This window comes from Pyrus communis, chromosome 6, assembly GCF_041283825.1.
Source record: "Pyrus communis isolate YQ-2024b chromosome 6, ASM4128382v1, whole genome shotgun sequence".
Classification (NCBI taxonomy): Eukaryota; Viridiplantae; Streptophyta; class Magnoliopsida; order Rosales; family Rosaceae; genus Pyrus; species Pyrus communis.
The window spans coordinates 21,509,680-21,515,655 of NC_142570.1; the positions used below are offsets into that span (position 1 = coordinate 21,509,680).

The 5,976-nt window shown below is 35.9% G+C and overlaps 1 long non-coding RNA gene across 1 annotated transcript; it reads right to left on the reverse strand.

The window, feature by feature from the left end:
- Nucleotides 1-3,340: 3,340 nt before the first annotated feature.
- Nucleotides 3,341-3,835, reverse strand: LOC148696440 (uncharacterized). The gene is made up of 2 exons (XR_015963268.1): nucleotides 3,682-3,835; nucleotides 3,341-3,589 (listed from the first exon to the last, which is right to left on the reverse strand). It is a non-coding gene; the product is annotated as an uncharacterized LOC148696440 (long non-coding RNA).
- Nucleotides 3,836-5,976: the final 2,141 nt, after the last annotated feature.

Below are 5,976 nucleotides of genomic sequence, written 5' to 3' on the forward strand. Positions count from 1 at the left end.
CAAGTTAACCGTGAACTGCACAAATTAACCATCAGATTTCCCTAATTTCATTGAATTGGACTCAGCGACGCAATCAAATTATTCTTATCAAGTTCCCTATATGAACAGCATGATAGAGATACATATCAAAGATCATTAATTTCTATGGAAATCATAAGCATTGACATGACATTCATAACTATGAAAAGCATGATACTCTTGCCAGGAATTTACTTAACACGATCGTGACTAGCGACCTTCACTACTTGCAAATATAAGTTCATAACGATTAGGTGAAAATCCCTTATATTTTAGCATCAAATTCTTGCATGCAAACTAAGTGTGCACCCTCAATCAACATACAAGAATAAGTTATCAATCAAGCAGTTAAGCAAATCACATTCATGTTTTATGAAACAATAATTGGATAAAATCAATTCATATCACATATATGTTCATGGCTTTGAATTCTCGTCTAGCCAAAACGAGTTTACCTCCTCATGTTCGCACTTAAACAAAGATAACTTAAATTAAACATTGAAAACAAAAGATTGAATACACCTAGAAACGCTCCAACAATCCAAAAGTCTTGAATGGTAGGTACAGCTCCAAGGGTTTCCTCTCCTTTCTCCTTGCAAGTTGCAGCAGAAGGGAGTTTGTGTATGAAATTGATTTATTGTGTGTGATGGATGGCTGGTGTGAATTATGGTGATTGATGGATGAATGGTTTTCCTCCTTTTGTGCGGCAGAAAGCATAAAAATAAAGGGAAAAGACAAGGCATTAATTAATTAATTTTGGGAAAGATTTGCACTCCAAATCCTCAAGGAAAAAGGGTAAATAAATGTCAGAATCCAAGAGGAAAAGAGAAAGAGATATGCAGCAGGACCTAGAGAGAATGGGAAAGGGATTTGCGGCAAGGAAAGATCTTCTAGAAGGGATAGGTGCGGCATCTCTTGTAGAATTAGGATTAAACCTTCTAGAAACATATATTTAGGTGTCTTAAGTTAATTAGGGACCCCCCTAACAACTGGAACTTAGGTAGTGAAGGATTAGGATTAACTAAGACAAAATAAGCTAGTTTGACTCATGTTTCCTTCTTTGTTTGTTGAGCTCCAAATCTTCTAAGTCTTGAATTAATTCTTCCATCTCTTTAGCATATTCTTAGCCTTTCTTGAACTTCAAATTCGTCCATCCACCTTGCTCCATGCATGTGTTATCCATTCCAAGCCCAAAGCTGCTCCAAAATGCCTTTTCTTGCCACTTTAGCCAATTAAACCTACAAACACACGAAAATAGCTTAAATTACTATAATAAATAGAAACTAACTCACTAAATGCAAGGAAATAAGCTAACAAAGTCGCATAAATATGCTCCTATCACTAGCTAGCGCTGTCTCGATGTTCCTGGGCACGTAGGAGTGGTATTGTGTGACTCCAACACTGTTTGTTTGGCTATAAGGTGGAAGCAAATCTATGCCAAAAGAGCATTGGAGGCAGAGGCATTTGGAATTCTTGAGGGTTAATCGCTTGCTCGGTCCAAGGGATGTTTGGATGTGACCGTGGAATCGGACTCGCAGGACCTGGTATTGTGTTTAGGTGGAGAAATGGAGTCTGCTAGATGAGAAGTGGTCCCTATCCTTAGTAGGATTTTGCAGGTGAGTAAGGATTTCATTAACTGCGTCTGGTCCTGGGTTCCTCGATCAGCTAATAAAGTGGCGGATTTTGCAGAGATGTGCGACTTAGACTGGGTTCAATGACCCCCACCTTCGTTTGTTGGTGTTTCTAAACAAGGATGGGCTTCCATGTCCCCCAACCTAATTTGTTCGCTTGTCATTTGTGTGGAAAGGGATGGGAGTTCTCTCTGCGTCTTAGTTATTGTCCTTTCCCTTAATGCTTGGTCCGTTGTTGTTAGCTTATTTGGCTTTCTGTATTTCTTTGGCCTTGGCCATGGTTATAATATTTCCAGTTACTATTTCAAAAAAAAAAGGTTGCCTTGTCATCTACACCTGTGTTAACTTTGCTGGACTTCAACAAACAATTTACAGTTGAGTGTGATGCTTCCGCTACAGGTATCGGGGGTTGTTCTTTCTCAGGATAAACGCGCAAATGCTTCCGATATATGAAAGCCTCTTCTTTTTAATTTTTTCTCTCTCTTATTCAAATTAACGCACCAATATCTAACTTCTGCATTTTGAGCATGAGTTATTCGATGCATTCTACTTTCATAACATTTTCCCTTCATTCCCTCCCAGCATCTATATGCCTACCCGTACTTTAGCTTTCCAGTCACTTTTTTATGAATGTAGGTATAAACATTTGAGCAATCTTGTTGGAAGTATTCCTTGTCCAGCTGCAAAGCTACCTTAATCAAGTCTAAGACGACCAAAGCTAACTCGGCTTCATGTGAGGTGTGAGAATAATTAGCGCCTTCTATTAGATGTTAGAGTGGGATAATTCTATATAAACTGCTCTTTTTTCTTCCCTATGTCCGATCCCGAACGTGAGACCCCACACATGGACATCCACATATCGGCAACCACGTGGAGCCAAGTCGGGGCTCACCTATCATGTAGGGCCAAATGGGGACCCACCAAATCATATGGCAATACGGGCCTGTCTCCTGATTATGATACTATGTAGAATGATACTACATAGAATTTTTCAAGTTGACGAGTTGAGGGTCCACTACAACAACACGACTATTGTCCCCACTTTACCACCTGCCCAATCTGTCAGGTGTGGGATTTTATCACGAAAAATCTCAGTGTTAGTTAGAATAGGGTAATTCTATATAAACTGCTCTTTTTTCTTCTCTCTGTCCGATGTGGGACAAATTGAGTTCCAACAATATACACTCAGTATATACAGAATTGCCTATAACCTTGGTTATGCAGAAAATGCAACAAAACGAAAACGGAACCATGAAACAATGAGAAGAAAGTAAACTGAAGTTTGTTTACTAGCATTCTTTTGTCAGTTTGAAGGCACGATTTGTACATATCAGCATTTAGGCGATCCATCAAACTTTCCTCGGCCGCGTGATAACTTACATCTCAAACAAGCGTGGCGTCCCTAATCTCTATAACACGAAAACTGAAAATTTTGCGATCAGAAACAACATGATAACGACATAGACACCCTTACTACTATGAAACTAAAAGGTGCACACAACTGAACTCTTCGAAAAACCTGTTAAATTCAAGAATTTAAAACCCTTTTTCGACAAAATTAAAAACGAAAGGATCTGATTCCTTCAGTTTCCAATGCAACAGAAAGGTTCCTCATAATAAAGGTTTCCTGGAAATCAAGAGACACAAGCTGTGAAACTTTTCCCCACAAGCAAGCCAACCGAGCATTATAATTTTCCACAAACGATGCACTATTTTATTCATTAAGAATTGGAACAATGTTGTCTTCAAATTACGTACTAATTAAATTATCTAACAATCAAGCTGGAATCAAACATTAAAACAACAACACTTGATATACCAAAAAAATTCAACCTTGGTGGATCGAACACAACGGCGTAAGACTACAAGCATCTCGGAACCGGTTTCGTGCAACAAGCCCATAAGTTTTCTCCATGTTTGTTGGGCGCAATGATTTTCTGCTGCTGACGAAATGAAACATTGCAATTCACAAAGAAAACTTATCAAGTAAACATGAAAATTCACAGTAAAAATAGATGGTGAAATTTCTTACCTTTGTTTTTTGCAGCATCTGCCATTCATGCCTTTCTTTTGCTTGCTGCTCTTTTTTCTGTACAATGCAATCTCCTGTGAGTTTGGAACTGGGAGGCTCGAACCAGTCAGCTTCCAACAAAATAATATTTGGGTTTTCTAGGTTTTGGTCCAAAACAATCTCTTTAACTGTTGGACCCGGATTATTCATAGGATTTTCAAAATTGTCATATCTCATAATATTAATTGTTTTTGTATAGTTATTTGGATGCTTTTTCTAATTCACTATTTTAGGTTATTCAAGTAATATTTTAATACAATCTAAATTACGAAAAAAATAGATACTAATAATATAGTCTAATTGTAATTCCCTAAAAATATAATATAAAAACTGTGCTTAAAAAAATGTTCAAACTTGAGTGCAGTAAGGGAGGGACATTGCCCTAGGCAATGTTGTTATGCTTTTTTTTTATTTTTTTTTATTTTTTATTTTATATATATATATGGGAAAATAAATTCATTCAAGGAGAGAAACCACGATTACAATCATTATCAATACAATCAAAGAGAAAAGCATTTCTAGCAGTAGTGGGTAAAGTCTTATCCCAAATAAAAGTATCATGAATAGAGTACCCTACGCTAGTAATGGCATCAGCAAGAAAATTCGCCTCCCCAAAGACATGAGTCCAAGATATAGAAGAAAATGAACGTGCAATCAATTTGATGTCCTTGATAATAGTCTTCAATCGCTAAGGCGTTCTGCATTTGTTTAAAATAAAATCAATAACAAGTTTGGAATCACCTTCATAATGAAAAGGGATGGCAATTCTAACCGTTAAACCCGATAACCGTGGATAACCGCCCGAATGGATTGGATTTGGATATGAAAATTCGGGTATGGTATGGTATGGATATGGGAAAAAACCGTGAACTTTATTAGGTTATGGTTTTGGATATGGTTATAGGGGTCCCCAATCCGTATCCGTCCCCGAATCCGACCCGAATATATATATATATATATATATATATATATAGGGGTGAAATTTTTTGCCAAATTACCATACTAACTGAATTACCAACCGTACCATACCATAGTTGTGCCAAAAAATTTGTACCATTGGGAATGGTGCAGTATTTGTACCGTACCATACATTTTTTGTACAGTAATGGTATTCAAAACCATTACCAGTGGTATACCGTACCGTACCACTACTATTAATATTATATCATTTATTTATTTATTTATATATATATATATAATTAGGTATTATTATCATTATATATGCACTTTATAATTTTTTTCCTAGTCATTTATCCAATCATCTCACCCTCTAACCTCCACTTTCCCAATAAAAAAAACCTAAACTTTCTTGCGCTGCGACTCTTCATCTTTTCACTCATCTAGCCATCGGCTTCATCTATGTTGCTCCCGTTCCGGCAACTCTCTCTCTCTTCGCTGTCCATCTCATCTTCTCCTTCATCAAATTGGGATGTCTTTCTCCTTGGCTTCGTCTATCAAGTTAATTTTTGTACAATTTTAAAGAATGTAGAGATGGAATTTAGGAATCTTTGTACTATTTTTTTTTAGGGATGCTGGGTTCTTTCAGCAATTCTTCCATCTATTTACTTCTTGTTTCTTAAATGAATCTCTATAAAATTCTCATAATTAAATAAAAACGTTTTAGAAACCCAAAGAGAGTGGCCAAAACATGTTTGGGCCTTGAATTGGGTTGAAAAAAAAAAATCTAACTTTCGCCCAAAAGAATGGCCCAAAACAAAGTGGTAATTACCATTACCATACATTGTCAACCAACTATTTGACATGCCAAAATTTGGTATACCAAAAGTTTGGCACAGTAATAGTAATAGATTTTATCATACCAAAAATTTGGTATGATAATTGGTATATGGGTTTTGGTACGGTAATCGTACCAATACCACCCCTATATATATATATATATATATATATATATATATTTGATATATAGTATAATTTTATTTAATTTACCAAAACCTCCCTACATTAATTCATTATGCATGCATCAAACTCTATACTATCTTTATTATGCACCAAACATCATGCATGAGACATACCAACAACCTCATCAATTCAATACTCTTATTGTTATACTCAACCAAATTAATTCATTGAATCATTTTATATATCAATTATCAAATATTACAAGTTTATCAGATTCATCTCTCTTTAAGAGTCTCACTGTCAAGAAATTGGTGCATGTTATCATGAACAACTTCAAATATATTGTTAGTTTTTTGTAATTGGATGTTACTATTTAATGACGGAATTAGTATCTAC